We start from the raw sequence: 17,659 nt of genomic DNA, 5'->3' as shown, positions 1-17,659 counted from the left end.
CTACTTCGAGTCTTCTGGGCCAGACTCATCTTCTTCCTCAACAATCTTAATTCTTTGAGAGAAAATTAGCTAGTAAATTCACCTCTACTTTAACCTTAGCACAACTTGGGCTTGTACCATTTTGTGTTGCTATATCAACATGTAAATATCTACCCACTGCCCTAGCTAATGAAAAAGCAAACTCCTTACCAAAAAAATTAGGAGGCAAGTCTAGGAACGATATCCAAGCGATGACAATTAAGGTCTCTTCTTCAGGCTTCCACTATGGGCTCCATTTAGTGCACCTCATCTTCCACATATCACCTTGAGCCTCTAAATCAAAATCATAGATTGGATAATGAATAAATGTAATCCTCCATCAGTGATCGATTAATAAGAACATGAGAATCTTCAATTAATACAATCGATCAGGGGCATTTTAGTTCACACTGAATAGGAATTACTTTACGCAACTCCTGTATAACAGGCTTGCCATACGTAAACTTGCCAAGAACTGCAAGTTGTAATCCTTGTTGAGCAATGGATTACCTCACTGTAATACTTTTTGAGCAATGGATTGCCTCACTTCAGTCTTCTTCCATTAAACAGTGGGTTCTCCATGAAGGTATTCTACAGTTTTAGGTTTATGTGAGGTAAAGTTTGCATGGACGCATTTAGTGCTGGAGGTTTGACTACCTGCGTATAGTTTTGGATTAGGTTAGGGTTTGTAATTAGTTTTGGGGGCTGTAGGGGTGGAGGAGACAACTGACCAACCTCCAAAGGAGGCTGGCCAGTGGCCGGAGAGGCCATAGGAGAAGCTTTAATGCATATCACCTCCAAATCGCCAGAAAATTGCCAGAGCTTCTCTCTCCTCACACGCGTACTCTTAAGGGTATTTAAGCGTATGGGTTAAGGGTATTTTTTTTGGTACCTTACTAGTACCTCTACCGGTCCTAAGGGTGCAGTATTTAACGGTGCAGTACCGGTATTTAGGTAAATTAAAAATTTTAAAAAAATATTTAAATAAAAAATAACTTTAATGTATGAAAAAAATTCAAAAATTTTATTCCAAAACTTATAAAAAAATTAATTTCTTTTTTTACAATTTATGGAAATTTTCACTAATTTCTATTGGTTCTTCGCTTGAAATTGATAGCACTTTATGACGACCCGGCCCGTCATCACATGAGTTACCACCCCGTTTTCCCCATTTTCTGCTTCTTTATGCTTCATTATAAGAGTCTTGTGTGAACGAGTTGTTTTGGATTGGCTTTAGAAGGAAATGAGACACTTAGTCTCTTTAAGGAAGGTTTGGTTTGAAAAAGTCAATCGAATGTTGACTTGTGAGTTAGAGGGCTCGGATGTGATTTTCGGTGATTCGGTTAGCTTCGGGGGATGATTTGTGACTTAGGAGCATGATCGGAAGTGATTTTGGAGGTCCGATGTAGAATTAGGCTTGAATTGGCAAAGTTAGTATTTTGGCGAATTCCGGTTGATAGGTGAGATTTTGATCCGAGGATCGGAATGGAATTCCGAGAGTTGTTGTGGCTTTGTTAGGTGATTTGGGATGTGTGCGCAAAATTTCAGGTCATTTGGAGGTGTTTTGGTCGGGTTTTTGATCGAATGCGTATTTCGGAAGTTTTAGAAGAACTTAGGCTTGAATCCAGTGTAATTTGATGATTTTGGTGTTGTTTGTGGTGTTTTGATGATTGGAGCAAGTTTGAATGATGTTTTAGAATGGGTTGGCACTTTTGGTTGAGGTCCCGGGGGCCTCGGGGTGATTTCGGATGGCCATCGGGATGAATTTTAGACTTGTGAGATTGCTGGTGTTTTCTGGTTCTGGTGTTTCTGCATCTGCGGAAAAGGGGCCGCAGATGCGAAGAAGGGGTCGCAGGTGAGAGCTTCTTGAGGAATTGTTCTTCCACAGGTGCGAGCTTGGAGCCGCATCTGCAATGCCGCAGATGTGGCGTGTGGACCGCAGAAGCGGATAAGGGCCTTGGGGGTGTTCCGCTGAAGCGGGAAGAAGTCCGCAGATGCGATGTCCGCAGAAGCAGATTTAGACCGCAAAAGCAGTCTTGAGCGAAAGTGTAATTTCCGTAGAAGCGGAATAATTTCCGCAGAAGCGTAAACCGCAAATGCGTTAATCGGATCGCAGAAGCGAAAATGAGGTCTGGGCAGAAGGGTTGAAAATTAATATTTCATCCGTGAGCTAAGGTATTTTTCCACCATTTTTTAGCAACCTTAAGATCTTTTGGACGGAAATTGAAGGGGATTTCGACTGGGTGTGATTGGAGGTGAGTTCTATGGCCTAAATACATGATTTAATGGAAGAATTAACCTAGAAATTTATGGAAATTCATCAAAAAAGGAGAAAAGCTAGGGCTTGGTTTTTGGTATTTTAAAGTGGGTTTTGATGGGTCATTTGAACTCGGATTTGGGAGTTCTTGGTATGTATAGACTCGTGGCGAGATAAGGAATCCGATAATGTTATATTTTTTGATTTTCGAGAAGTGGGCCTGGGGCTCGGGTTTTGTAAATTTCATGAATTTCGATATTTTTCGAGTCTTTTCGATTGGGTTATGTTCCCTTAGCCTATTGTAACGCATTCGTTGTGGTTTTGATCAGATTCGACGCGCGAGGAGGTCGATTTGCGAGGCAAGGGCATAACGAGCTAGGATTTTGGCAGGCTTGAGGTGAGTAATGATAGTAAATGATATCTCGAGGGTTTGAAACCCCGGAATTGCACAACGTAGTGCTATATTGAGGTGAAACACGCGCTTAATGACGAGCGCGGGGTTGTTTCTACTGGGGATCGTGACTTGGTCCGTCCCGTTTGATATTTTACCGCGTATTTGACTGAGATGTCCTGTTTATCATCATGATTTGGGCTTATTGCCAAGTTTTGGGCTTAATACCGACTACTTGAATCCTTCGCGGATTTGTTATCACTGTTTCCTCACTGTTTTGATATAATACTTGAACTCAGTCCTAATGATTATACTGTTTTACAAACTCAGCCGCTTTAATTGAATTTTGAGACTTTAATGATATTTCCACTGTTGTTTGGGCTGAGCACTACTATTTTATTGATGCCCGAGGGGCTTATGATGTTTCCTGGACAGAGAAGGCTTTCAGGCCTTGAGTGTGATGTGAGGAGGCTTTCAGGCCTCGAGTGTTATGTGAGAAGGCTTTCAGGCCTGGAGTGTGATGTGAGGATGCTTTCAGGCCTCGAGTGTTATGTGAGGAGGCTTTCAGGCCTCGAGTGTGATGTGAGAAGGCTTTCAGGCCTTATGTTGATATAGCGCTTGGGCCGTAAGGGACCCCTCCGGAGTCTGCACACCCACAGTGAGCGCGGGTACCCATGTGATATGAGAGTGAGCCCGAGGGGCTGATGTTATGCTGAGTGACTGATGTTGAGCCCGAGGGGCTGATACTGTTTTGAGCGGTTGATACTGGGCCCGAGGGGCAGATTTCTACTCGCTATTTATTTGTTGTTTTATCTGATTTACTTGTTTTTAAAAAGGGAGATTTCATTCGACTTTTACTGTTTTACGGCTTTAAGTGACTTACTGCCTGATATAGAATTGCCTTGTGCACTTATGTGTTTTCATGCCTTCGGTTATAGTCAGCGCCCCGAAGTACACAAAATACCGGCTGGTACAAAGCAGGTCAGGAAGCTTGACATGACAGAAGTTCGATTTATTATTATTACTCACTGGGTCGGAGTACTCACATTACTCCCTGCACCATGTGTGCAGATTCAGGCATAGCAGAGTCCGCTCTTGAGCACTGATATTCTTCACAGACCAGGCAGCGAGTTGGAGCTTCAAGGTAGTTGTTGACGTCCGCAGCCCCTTGACTCCCCTATTTTATGTTATTTCAGTTCCTTTAGACTATTGTATCAGATAATCTATTTCTTAGACTTATAGCAACTCTGTAGTAGCTCATGACTTGTGACACCCCGATTTGGGCTGTGTCGGGATGGTTCCCTTTGCTATTGTCGCTGTTTCCGCTTTTATAACTGTTTATTATGCGTTTTGGATTTATAAATGTTAAGTAATGGTTAAAGAAGTGATTCCGTTGTTCTGGCTGGCCTTGTCTTCACGAGAGACGCTATCACGTCCGGGTTTTGGGATTTGGTCCGTGATAAGTTGGTATCAGAGCCTAGGTTACTAGGTCTCACGAGTCATGAGCTGGTTTAGTAGAGTCTCGCGGATCGGTACGGAGACGTCTGTACTTATCCTCGAGAGGCTGCAGAACCTTTAGGAAAACTCCATATTCTTGAAATTCTTGTCGTGCGAACTTGTTGATCCGAGTACTAAACTTCTCTTTGTTCTGTTCTCTCACAGACGGTGAGGACACGAACTACTGGACGAGGTGGACGACCACCAGTACCACCCACTGAGACCACCAGAGGCCATGGACGCGGTCGTGGTCGTGGCAAAGGCAGAGCAGCAGGGGCAGCGCCTGTTGATCCACCAGTTGCCCCAGCACAGGATCAGGCTCCAGCTGCACCAGTTCAGGCACCGGCTGTGCCTATCGTGATTCCTGGCCTTCAGGAGACTTTGGCTCAGATTTTGACAGTTTGCACTGGCCTGGCTCAGGTCGTTTCAGCCACCACAGCAGCAACTACTTCACAGGCTGGGGGAGGCAATCAGACCCCCGCTGCTCGCACACCTGAGCAGGGAGTACAGGGATTACAGACTCTAGAGGCATCTCCAGCTCAGCCAGTTGCACCAGTGCAGGAGTTCAGGGTTCCAGCTATGCCCGAGGATGAGCAGCATCGTCTTGAGAGGTTTGGTAGACTCCAGCCTCCGACATTCAGTGGTGCTGAGGGCGAGGATGCCCAGGGTTTTCTTGACAGATATTNCCCCCTCCCCCCTCGAAAAAAATATTTTTTAAATATATTTTTCAGTTTAAGTTTTTTTATTTATTGGTTTAAATGTTCAAAATTTTACAAGTTCCAAAGTTATGAGTTCGGAGGTTTATGTGTTTGGAAGTTTAGAAATTATTAAGTTTACGGGTTCGAAATTCCGCGGTTTTGTAAGTTTAGCGGTTCGAAAATTTATGAAATTTGTGGGTTCGGAAGGTTGTTGGTTTGAAAGTTTATGACTTCATGTTTATTATATCTAAATTATTTATGAATACTCTTGAGAAGTCATTTTCCTTAATTTGCGTACCAAACACCGAAAAATGAATAAGATTAATACTTGTTTTCCAAGAAAACATTTTCTTGGAAAACATTTTCCACAGAAAATATTTTCCTTTATACCAAACACACCCTTAATTTTCATTTAAACTGATATGTGAGGTGATCATTAGATGCCTTATTTTCAAAATTTTATTAAGCACATCAAAGCCATTCATGAAGGAATTTGTGCCTTTATAAAGCATGCGTGGTGTGACATTTGAAAGGTATGTTGAGAAAACGAGAGCCACGAACTGTGGGGAAGATAGCGGATTATCATATTAATTGCTAGTTTGCTATACTATACTATTGCATCTTACTTTTTTTATAATAAAAATAGAAGCAAAGTTTTTAGTGGAATTACGCCAACAATCTAGTTGATGTTCATAACTTAAAATAATGACTTTGTGGGAATAGGAATAAAACCAAAACCTTTGTATCATAAAGTTTGAAAATAAAGGAATTTGTGCCCCTAATTGGAGAGAAATTCAAAAGTAGTGAGATTTACAAGTGGTCATTCAAAAACAGCCACAGTTTCAAAAGTAAATGAATTTTAGCCACTTTTCGTGTAAAGATAAATCTGAACGAAAATACTGTTTAAAATTCGGAAAATACTCCAGCAAAGTATACTGGAACTCTAGTATATTATACTGGAGTTTGGAGTTCCAGTATACTTTGCTGGAACTCCAGTATATTATACCGGATTTCCAGCAAAGTATACTAGAACTCCAGTATATTATATTGGAGCCAGCAAAGTATACCGGTCCAGCATAATATGCTGGAAGTTCATACACAGGTGCCCCGAACTCCAGTATATTATGCTGGATCGGTCTCTGTTGCAGCAAAATCGTGGCTATTTTTCAATGACTTGGCAAACGCTGGCTATTTTTGAATGACCAATCCGAAAACTAGCTAGCCCGTGTTATTTTGACCCCTAATTGTCTATTCTTAAAAAAACTTTAGAGAAAATCTCACTTTATACCCATTAATTCCAAACTATTTACCCTTTAATGCCCAGGCCCAAACTATTTACTATTCCTACCCATGCGCCCCAAACTATTTACCCGCCTTTATTATGTTCCTCTTCTTCTTCTTCCTCATTTTACCTTCCTCCATTTCTTTGCTCAACTCCCCAACTGTGTCAATACCCCATTCTGAAAACATTAGTTCAATTTCTCGCCCATTCTCAACCCCCCTCTGTCTCTATCTCTTTTTTCAATAGTACTAGTATTAGTACCCGCGCGATGCGCGAACACAAATCATATCAAATTGTGATGTAGGTTGTTTGAGTCATGTGCAAATAACCTTAAAATATAAACCTTTCAGATAAAAATTATATAACATTAGATATTAATTATAAAGCAGGATATGAAATTATTATTCAAATCTCGTAGTAGACAACTTTTTTTTATTTGTAGTAACCTAACCCCTTGATTTTAGTACTTGCATTTCGTTTCGGTGTCGATATTAACAAAATACTAAATATGTCATGTTGTGATCTATCTTGTTTGACCATATTATATCACATTATTTTAACAAAATTCTTACTATCACTTTGTTTTTGACTCAAAGTCAAATATGTCTTATTCATCACATCATTTTATGTAAATTCTTTTTTATTTTTGTTCTTTTCTTGTAGTTACTGTATTATTTTTTTTTAATTATTTAATATTGTTATACTGTCATATAATTTTTATTAGATTAATAATTAAATTAATATTTTGCTTATTATCCTTTTAATAGTCTTTAATAAATATAAATATTTTATTCTTGAAATTTGGTATATTTATATGCTTGTAGCCTCTTATTCAGAATTTCTTAATCATTTTAATTTATCAGTAATATTTTCAAAAATATAGTTCAATTATTTAATTTATTTATTTTTCAATTAATTTAAAGTATAAATATCCTAACACTACCTTTATTTTTTTTATACATCTCTTCCCTGCTATAAATTTTAATTAATTTTTATATTAATATTTTACCTATAACCAAAATAATATCATATTATATTTTAAATTTTAACTTTTAATTAGTCAAAAATATTAATACATAAGTTATTTTATTATTACTTTCCAATTTATTGAATTCTCTTATAATTATTTTGTATTAAATGCAGTTAATTTTTAATTATAATTAGTAAAATTACCTATATTAGAAATTAATTTTATATTTTTAATTTTATTTTAATCATAGAAAATATTTCTTAATTGTTTGAACACATTATATGGTGTTATAATTGAGGATTGGTTTGTATACACATAGACGACACATAGGATGATGCGGTACGAGTGATGGGTATCGACCTTTCGCCTTTCAATATGTAGTAATATTTTTGCTGTTGTATTTCTTTGCTTGATATTTTCAAAAATAAAAAAATTATGAAATAAAAAATCTCATCTCAAATTCAAATAATTTTCTTATCATTCTATGTTGTAAATTGGACCGCAATTTCGAAATACTATGCTATGCTTTCAAACTTAAACTAACTACACTCAATTCATATAAATGTTTTCTTAATTGTTTGAACACATTATATCTAAATGTTGTAGTAATATTTTCACTGTCATTTTATTTTCTTTACGTAATTTTTTCTTTTTTTAGTTTTAAGAATACAAATTTAAATTTAAATTTTCATTAGTACCTATATTATTGTATTTTTAAATATTTATTTATTTATTTTCATAAAATAAGACTTCAATTTCGTGGTATTCTCCATAGTTTGAGCATTCTCATCATAGTTTTTAAGAAATTTTTAAATCAAATTCAAGTAGTCTTTCCCTTTCATTTCTAATATTAAATTTTTAATAATTTAAACATAATTTTTGCTCTTTTTAATCTAATATATAGTTTTATTATGTTTTATGTGGCTTTTCATTACCTTGTTATTTACAAATTTCCTCACATTATCTCTAATTTATTTTTATTATTCAATATTTTAGTTTTTTGATTTTATCTATTAGACTTGAATTATGTGGATTTATCCATATTATGACTTTTCTTATCATAATATAAAAAACTTTCTCATCTCAAATTTAAATAAGTTTTACCCTTTTTTCTATGATAAAAAATTTGAATTTTTGTTTTTTTCTCTTATTTATTCTTTATTTTTAATATTATATTATTCAATAACTAATATTATTACATTGTCATGTGAATTTCTATTAGCTTGTTTGAATTTAATAATCTATTTCTACCACACTCATTCTAATATAATATAGATAAAAATTTAAAAATTTCTCATCTCAAATTCAAATAATTTTGGTCATTCTATTTTCTAATTTGGACCGCATTTTCAAAAAAGTATGTTGTGCTTTCAAATTTAAACTAACTGCACTCAATTCAAATATTAATCATAGAAAAATATTTTCTTAATTATTGAACACATTATATCTAAATGTTGTAGTAATCTATACGTATAAAATATTCGTTTTGCATGATTCATCAATATTAATATGACTTTATTATTCTTGTTAACAAAATAATTTTTTACTGATTATTTAATTGTTTTTACCTTATAAATAATTTTGTATATTTTTGTAAGATCTTAAATTGAATATTTATTTATTTTAAATAAAATGTGCTCTATGAAGACCAATAATTTAAAACTAATTGTTCTTGTTTTATTATTGCGTAAAACAGTACAACCACTTGCCAAAAAAATGCGATTTTTATTTTGCAAGCAGTTAGGACAACACCACTTACAAATTGTTATAATTTTCTTCCTATTCTACGTTGTTAACTTAAAAACGTTATTTAATTATTTTAAAATTTAATTTTAATAAAAAAAATCAACTAATAACTAATTATTACTCCTAATAACTACTTTTGTCCTAAAAACTAACACATGTCATTTTCTTATTTCGCCACTTGTCACAATTCTATGCCAAACTTCCTTCCTTTTAATAATATATAGATTTACTTTCATTTTATATGTTATAGTAAAGTTTTAAGGAAGAAAATAATTTTTTTGAAGATTTATTGTTTGATTCGATGTGGTGCTATAAAATATTGCTTATAGTATCTTCGAGTAAGCTTCCCAGATCTAAATTTTTGTGTGTATTTGAATATCCACCATTGTTGGGCTTGAAGCTCAATTTTATTTTTGAAGATTTCTTGTTTGATTCAAAGTGGGTGCTGTTAAATATTGCTTATAGTACCTTCTGGAAGTTCATACTGAAATTTGGTAGCATTTGGAGCTGATTTGAGGTGATTGAGATTGAAATTTTCAGTTGAAAATCGAAGAAGAACACAGCTACAATATACCGCTACGGTATACAATATGTTGTAGGAGTATATAGCTATACTGCAAACACAGTTACCTAACAGTATACCGCTACAGTATATAATATACTATAGGAGTATATAGTTATACTGCAACAGTATACTATTATGGTATACAATATACTGCTATAGTATACTGTAATAATATGCAATATACTGTAACAATATGCTGTAATAGTATACAATCTACTATAATAGTATACTTATTACCCGTAAATTCACTTGCCTTTTCCCTTTTAATTTGCTTTAAGTTTTACCCCAGCGTGAGAGGCAAATTGAAAATGCAAAAAAATAAATAAATTATAGTATGCTATATAATGTAACGGTATACTCTTACAATTAGATCCTTTTAGAATTTTTTGAAATTTTTATTGACAACTGATATTATTTTAATTTAATAATTGAATTAAACTTTTTTAACTCTTTGCGTACAATTGTATACCCTGTTGGTATAACTATATACTATACTGGTATCATATGTTAGTTAATATTTTTGTGATTGTATTAGCTACATTTAATTGGTACACAATTTGATTTTTCTTTAGTAATAATATAAAAAAATAATAAAAAATAGTGAAAATAGTAAATTTTATGAAGAGAAAAAGAATATAAGAAAAGAATAAGTTAAATGAAATAAGAATAGGAAAAAAGAAAAAAATAAGAAGAAAACGAGAAAAAAGAAAAGGATAAAAGAAAAAAAAAAGAAAAAAGAAAAGAAAAGAAGCATGAAAATAAAAAAAGAATTGGAGAATAAAGAAAAAATTCCCCAAACTGACTATTCTTCGATTTTTAACTGAAAATTTCGATCTCAATCACCTCAAATCAGCTCCAAGTCTTTTACAGTTGCCAATCGATATTTTAATCACGCCAGTCAAAATCTAATCAAACAATTACAAACTCGACAAATGCAATTTATGATTTTCAAGTTTCAAGGTCTTTCAATAGTTGATCTAATTTTTCTTACAATAAATCACTATGAACTTCTCAAAAGATATTAGAAATAATTATTTGTAACACTAAACGTTCAAGTTTTGATTCGTTGCAGGTACTAATTTATGACGACCCGACCCGTCGTAACTTGAGTTACCGCTTCGTTTTTTCCGTTTTCAGCTTCTTTATGCTTTATTATCCGTATCTCATGTGATCGAGTTGGTTCGGAGAGGTTTTGGTAGGAAATGAGACACTTAGTCTCTTTAAGGAAGGTTTGGTTTGGAAAAGTCAACCGGATGTTGACTTATGAGTTAGAGGGCTCGGATGTGATTTTCGGTGATTTGGTTAGCTTCGGGGGATGATTTGTGACTTAGGAGCGTGATCGGAAGTGATTTTGGAGGTCCGGTGTAGAATTAGGCTTGAATTGGCGAAGTTAGTATTTTGGCGAATTCCGGTTGACAGGTGAGATTTTGATCCGAGGGTCGGAATGGAATTCCGAGAGTTGTGGTAGCTTCGTTAGGCGATTTGGGATGTGTGTGCAAAATTTCAGGTCATTCGGAGGTGCTTTGGTCGGGTTTTTGATCAAATGCGTGTTTCGGAAGTTTTAGAAGAACTTAGGCTTGAATCCGATGTAATCTGATGATTTTGGTGTTGTTTGTGGTGTTTTGATGATTGGAGCAAGTTCGAATGATGTTTTAGGATGGGTTGGCACTTTTGGTTGAGGTCCCGGGGGCCTCGGGGTGATTTCGGATGGCTATCGGGATGAATTTTGGACTTGTGTTATTGCTGAGTTTTTGCTGGTTCTGGTATTTTCGCATCTACGGAAATACGACCGCATATGCGGTCTCGCAGATGCGGGGAGGTGAATCGCAGGTGCGAGATTCTTGGAAAGTTGGTTTTTCCGCAGATGCGACGTTGGAACCGCAGATGCGGATGTTGGCTGTTGGGGATTTTCCGCAGAAACGGACGATTTTCCGCAGGAGGGGAATCCGCAGATGCGGAGTCTGACCGCAGAAGCGGTCCAGGCATTTAAGTGGAACTCCGCAGAAGCGGAGGAATTCCGCATAAGCGGTTTGTTGATCGCGAAAGCGAAATGTCTGGTCAGAAAAGGTTTTAAAGTTCCATTTTTGTTCCACGAACTAAGGTATTTTTCCACCATTTTTGAGCATCCTTGAGAGCTTTTGGACGAGAATTGAAGGGGATTTCGACTGGGATTGATTGGAGGTGAGTTCTATGACCTAAATACATGATTTAATGGTAGAATCAACCTAGAAATTCATGAAAAATTATCAAAAAGGGGGAAGAACTAGGGCTTGAGTTTTGGTATTTCAAATTGGGTTTTTGATGGGTCATTTGAGCTCGGATTTGGGAGTTCTTGATATGTATAGACTCGTGGCGAGAATGAATCTGTTGATGTAAAATTTTCTGAAATTCAAGAAGCGGGCCCGGGGCTCGGGTTTTGCAAATTTTGTGATTTTCGATTCTTTTCGATTAGGTTATGTTCCCTTAGCCTATTGTGATGTATTCGTTATGGTTTTGATCAGATTCGACGCACGAGGAGGCCGATTTGAGAGGCAAGGGCATAGCGAGCTAGGATTTTGACCGGCTTGAGGTGAGTAATGATAGTAAATGATATCCTAAGGGTTTGAAACCCCGGATTTGCACAACGTAGTGCTATATTGAGGTGAAACCCGCGCTTCATGACGAGCGCGGGGTTGTTTACTACTGGGGATTGTGACTTGGTTCATCCCGATTGATACGTTTACCGCGTATTTGACTGAAACTTATTAGTTATTATCATGATTTGGGCCTATTGCCATATTTTGGGCTTCATGCCGACTACTTGAATCCTTCGTGGATTTTTATCACTGTTTCCTCACTGTTTTGATATACTACTTGAACTCAGTCCTGTTGATTATACTGTTTTACAAACTCAGCTGCTTTAATTGAACTTTGAGACTTAAATGATATTTCCACTGTTGTTTGGGCTGAACTCTACTATTTTATTGATGCCCGAGGGGCTTATGATTTTTTCTGGACTAAGTGAGGCCAAGGGCCTTATGTGAGTGATGTGAGGAGGCTTTCAGGCCTTGTGAGTGATGTGAGGAGGCTTTCAGGCCTTATGAGTGATGTGAGAAGGCTTTCAGGCCTTATGTTGATATAGCGCTTGGGCCGTAAGGGGCCGCTCCGGAGTCTGCACACCCACAGTGAGCGCGGGTACCCATATGATCTGAGAGTGAGCCGAGGGTCTGATGTTATGCTGAGTGACTAATACTGAGCCCGAGGGGCTGATACTGTTCTGAGCGATTGATACTGGGCCCGAGGGGCAGATTTCTACTCACTATTTACTTGTTGTTTTATCTAATTTACCTGTTTTTAAAATGAGATTTCATGTGACTTTTACTGTTTTACTGCTTTAAGTGATTACAGCCTGATATAGAATTGCCTTGTGCTGTTATGTGTTTTCTTACCTTCGGTTATTATTTATTATTATTACTCACTGGGTCGGAGTACTCACATTACTCCCTGCACCATGCGTGCAGATTCAGGCATAGCAGAGTCCGCACCTGAGCACTGATTCCTTCAAGAGCAGGCAGCGATTTAGAGTTACGAGGTAGCTGTTGACGTCCGCAGCCCCTTGTCTCCCCTATCTATATCATTTATGTTTTCTTCAGACTATTGTATCGGATATTACTCTTTGTAGACTTATAGCAAACTCTGTAGTAGCTCATGACTTGTGACACCCCGGTTTGGGCTGTGTCGGGATGGTTCCCTTTGCTATTGTCGCTGTTTTTGTTTTTTTTATCACTGTTTTATATGTGTTTTAGAATTGTTAATGTTAATTAATTGCTTTAAAAGAGGTGTTGCGTTGTTCTGGCTGGCCTTGTCTTCACGAGAGGCGCCATCACGGCCGGGTTTGGGATTTGGGCCGTGACAAGTTGGTATCAGAGCCTAGGTTACTAGGTCTCACGAGTCATGAGCTGGTTTAGTAGAGTCTCGCGGATCGGTACGGAGACGTCTGTACTTATCCTCGAGAGGCTGCAGAACCTTTAGGAAAACTCCACATTCTTGAAATTCTTGTCGTGCGAACTTGTTGATCCGAGTACTAAACTTCTCTTTATTCTATTCTCTCACAGATGGTGAGGACACGAGCTACTGGACGTGGCGGACGACCACCAGTACCACCCACTGAGACCACCAGAGGCCGTGGACGCGGTCGTGGTCGTGGCAGAGGCAGAGCAGCAGGGGCAGCGCCTGTTGATCCACCAGTTGCCCCAGCTCAGGATCAGGCTCCAGCAGCACCAGTTCAGGCACCAGCTGTGCCCATCGTGATTCCTGGCCTTCAGGAGACTTTGGCTCAGATTTTGACAGTTTGCACTGGCCTGGCTCAGGTCGTTTCAGCCACCACAGCAGCAGCTACTTCGCAGGCTGGGGGAGGCAATCAGACCCCCGCTGCTCGCACACCTGAGCAGGTAGTGCAGGGATTACAGACTCCAGAGGCACCTCCAGCTCAGCCAGTTGCACCAGTGCAGGAGTTCAGGGTTCCAGCTATGCCCGAGGATGAGCAGCGTCATCTTGAGAGGTTTGGTAGACTCCAGCCTCCGACATTCAGTGGTGCTGAGGGCGAGGATGCCCAGGGTTTTCTTGACAGATGTCAGCGGATGCTCCGTACAGCAGGGATTCTCGAGTCCAGTGGTGTGGCTTTTACTACTTTTCAGTTTACTGGGGCTGCCTTCACTTGGTGGGAGGCGTATGAGAGGCGTAGGCCAACTGGTGCAACACCTTTGACTTGGCAGGAGTTCTCCACTCTCTTCTTGGAGAAGTATGTACCGCAGTCCCGCAGAGAGGAGCTGCGCAGGAAGTTTGAGTGGCTACGGCAGGGAGATCTGACTGTGTCCCAGTATGAGATGAGGTTTTCAGAGTTGGCTCGTCATGCCGTCTGGATGGTTCCGTCGGATCGTGAGCGGATCAGGAGATTTGTTGATGGCCTTAACTACCATCTTTGTGCTATTATGACTAGAGAGAGTATTGGGTGCTTCATTCGAGGAGGTGGTTGATATAACTCGAGAGATTGAGGCGGTTCGCCGTCAGGATCGAGAGGAGAGGGAGGCCAAGAGGCCTCGAGGTTCTGGCAGTTTCAGTGGCGCTCCTTCGAGGGGCCAGTTCCAGCATGGTAGGGGTCGTTCTTTCAGGCCCGCTCAGTCGGCTCGTCCCGAGTATCGTGGAGCATCTTCAGGTCGTGGTTATCATGGTTCTCAGCAGAGTCAGCCTTCACTCAGCGCTCTTCCAGCACAGAGTTCATCTCGTGCCCCGTCTGCTCAGGGTTCTTCTAGGCCGAGTGCGTCAGCTAGTCACTCCGGTGCGAGGGGTTCCCTTCAATCCCATTCTCCAGCACCTGGGAGTTGTTATGAGTGCGGAGAGTTTGGACATATGTGGAGGCAGTGTCCTCGTCGTGCTGCTAGCTCATCTCAGCAGAGGGGTCAGCCCTCGTCTTCTGGTCCAATTTCTTCAGCACCCGCCCCGCCAGCTAGGGGTGAGGGTCAGGCAGCCAGGGGTCGCCCCAGAGGTGGAGGTCGATCCGGCGGTGGTCAGGCTCGCTTTTATGCTCTTCAGGGCAGGACAGATGCCATTGCTTCAGATGCCGTCATTACAGGTATTATTTCAGTCTGCCACAGAGATGCCTCAGTCTTATTTGATCCCGGTTCCACCTATTCTTATGTGTCCTCATATTTTGCTCATCATTTGGGTACGTCCCGAGGGTGTCTTGCTTTACCTGTTCATGTATCTACCCCGGTGGGCGATACTGTTGTTGTAGACCATGTATACCGGTCATGTTTGGTTACTATTGGGGGTCTGGAGACCCGAGTTGATCTGTTGCTATTGAGCATGGTGGATTTAGATGTTATTTTGGGCATGGACTGGTTATCTCCGTGTCACGCTATTCTAGATTGTCATGCTAAGACAGTCACTTTGGCTATACCGGGTGTACCGAGGATCGAGTGGCGTGGTCTGACTGATCATGTTTCCAGTAGGGTGATTTCATTCCTAAAGGCCCAGCGTATGGTTGGGAAGGGTTGTCTTTCACATTTGGCGTTCGTGAGGGATGTTGGAGCCGAGACTCCTAGCATTGATTCTGTTCCAGTTGTGAGGGAGTTTCCCGATGTTTTCCCTGCAGACCTGCCGGGCATGCCCCCGGACAGGGATATTGATTTTGGTATTGACCTGGTGCCGGGCACTCAGCCCATGTCCATTCCGCCATATCGCATGGCACCAGCGGAGTTGAAAGAATTGAAGGATCAGCTTCAGGAACTCCTAGATAAGGGGTTCATTCGGCCTAGTGTGTCACCGTGGGGTGCACCGGTTCTGTTTGTGAAGAAGAAGGATGGCACCATGAGAATGTGCATTGATTACAGGCAATTGAACAAAGTAACAGTGAAGAACAAGTATCCCCTGCCTCGCATTGATGATTTATTTGACCAGTTTCAGGGAGCGAGGGTGTTCTCCAAGATTGATCTCCATTCGGGCTATCATCAGTTGAAGATTAGGGATTCAGATATTATGAAGACTGCTTTCAGGACTAGATATGGGCACTATGAGTTTCTTGTTATGTCTTTTGGGCTGACCAATGCCCCAGCAACGTTCATGCATTTGATGAACAGTGTATTTCGGCCGTATCTGGATTCATTCGTTATTGTTTTCATTGATGATATTCTGGTGTACTCGCGTAGTCAGGAGGAGCACGCGCAGCATTTGCGAGATGTATTGCAGAGATTGAGGGAGGAGAAGCTTTATGCAAAGTTCTCCAAGTGTGAGTTTTGGCTCAGTTCAGTGGCTTTCTTGGGGCACGTGGTGTCCAGCGAGGGTATTCAGGTCGACCCGAAGAAGATAGAGGCGGTTCAAAGTTGGCCCAGACCAACCTCAGCCACAGAGATTCGTAGTTTCCTTGGTTTGGCAGGTTATTATCGCCGGTTTGTTCAGGGATTTTCCTCTATTGCATCGCCTTTGACCAAGTTGACTCAGAAGGGTGCTCCATTTGTATGGTCGGACGAGTGCGAGGAGAGCTTTCAGAAGCTCAAGACAGCTTTGACCACAGCTCCGGTATTGGTTTTGCCATCAACTTCAGGTTCTTATACTGTGTATTGTGATGCTTCGAGAGTTGGGGTCGGATGTGTATTGATGCAGGAGGGTAGAGTTATTGCTTATGCTTCTCGTCAGCTGAAGCCCCACGAGAAGGACTACCCTGTACATGATTTGGAGTTGGCAGCTATAGTTCATGCTTTGAAGATTTGGAGGCACTACTTGTACGGCGTATCTTGTGAGGTATTCACCGATCATCGCAGTCTTCAGCATTTGTTCAAGCAAAAGGATCTTAATTTGAGGCAGCGGAGGTGGCTAGAGTTACTTAAGGATTATGATATTACCATTCTGTATCACCCGGGGAAGGCCAATGTAGTGGCCGATGCTTTGAGCCGAAAGGCGGATAGTATGGGGATTTTGGCGTATATTCCAGTTGGGGAGAGGCCATTTGCAGTTGATGTTCAGGCCTTGGCCAATCGGTTGGTGAGGCTAGATATTTCGGAGCCTAGTCGGGTGTTGGCTTTTGTGGTTTCTCGGTCTTCCTTGTATGACCGCATCAGAGAGCGCCAGTATGAGGATCCACATTTGCTTGTCCTTAAAGACAGGGTCCAGCATGATGATGCCAGAGACGTGAACATTGGTGAGGATGGTGTGTTGAGGATGCAGGGCCGGATTTGTGTGCCCAACGTGGACGGGCTTAGGGAGTTGATATTAGAGGAGGCCCACAGCTCGCGGTATTCCAATCATCCGGGTGCTGCGAAGATGTATCAGGATTTGAGGCAGCACTATTGGTGGAGAAGAATGAAGAAAGATATTGTAGGATTTGTGGCTCGGTGTCTCAACTGTCAGCAGGTGAAATATGAGCATCAGAGACCGGGTGGCGTACTTCAGCGGATGATTATTCCAGAGTGGAAGTGGGAGAGGATCACCATAGATTTTGTGAGTGGTCTCCCTCGGACTTTGAAGAAGTTTGATTCGATTTGGGTGATTGTGGATCGGCTGACCAAGTCCGCGCACTTCATTCCAGTATGTACTACCTATTCATCGGAGCGGCTGGCAGGGATCTTTATCCGGGAGATTGTTCGATTGCATGGTGTTCCAGTGTCTATATCTCAGACAGGGGTACTCAGTTTACTTCTCAGTTTTGGAAGACTTTTCAGCGAGAATTGGGTACACAGGTGGAGTTGAGCACAACATTTC

The sequence above is a fragment of the Nicotiana attenuata genome, unplaced genomic scaffold (genome assembly GCF_001879085.1).
Source record: "Nicotiana attenuata strain UT unplaced genomic scaffold, NIATTr2, whole genome shotgun sequence".
Taxonomy (NCBI): Eukaryota; Viridiplantae; Streptophyta; class Magnoliopsida; order Solanales; family Solanaceae; genus Nicotiana; species Nicotiana attenuata.
The sequence above is the reverse complement of the archived record's forward strand: the minus strand, read 5'-3'. Positions refer to the sequence as shown.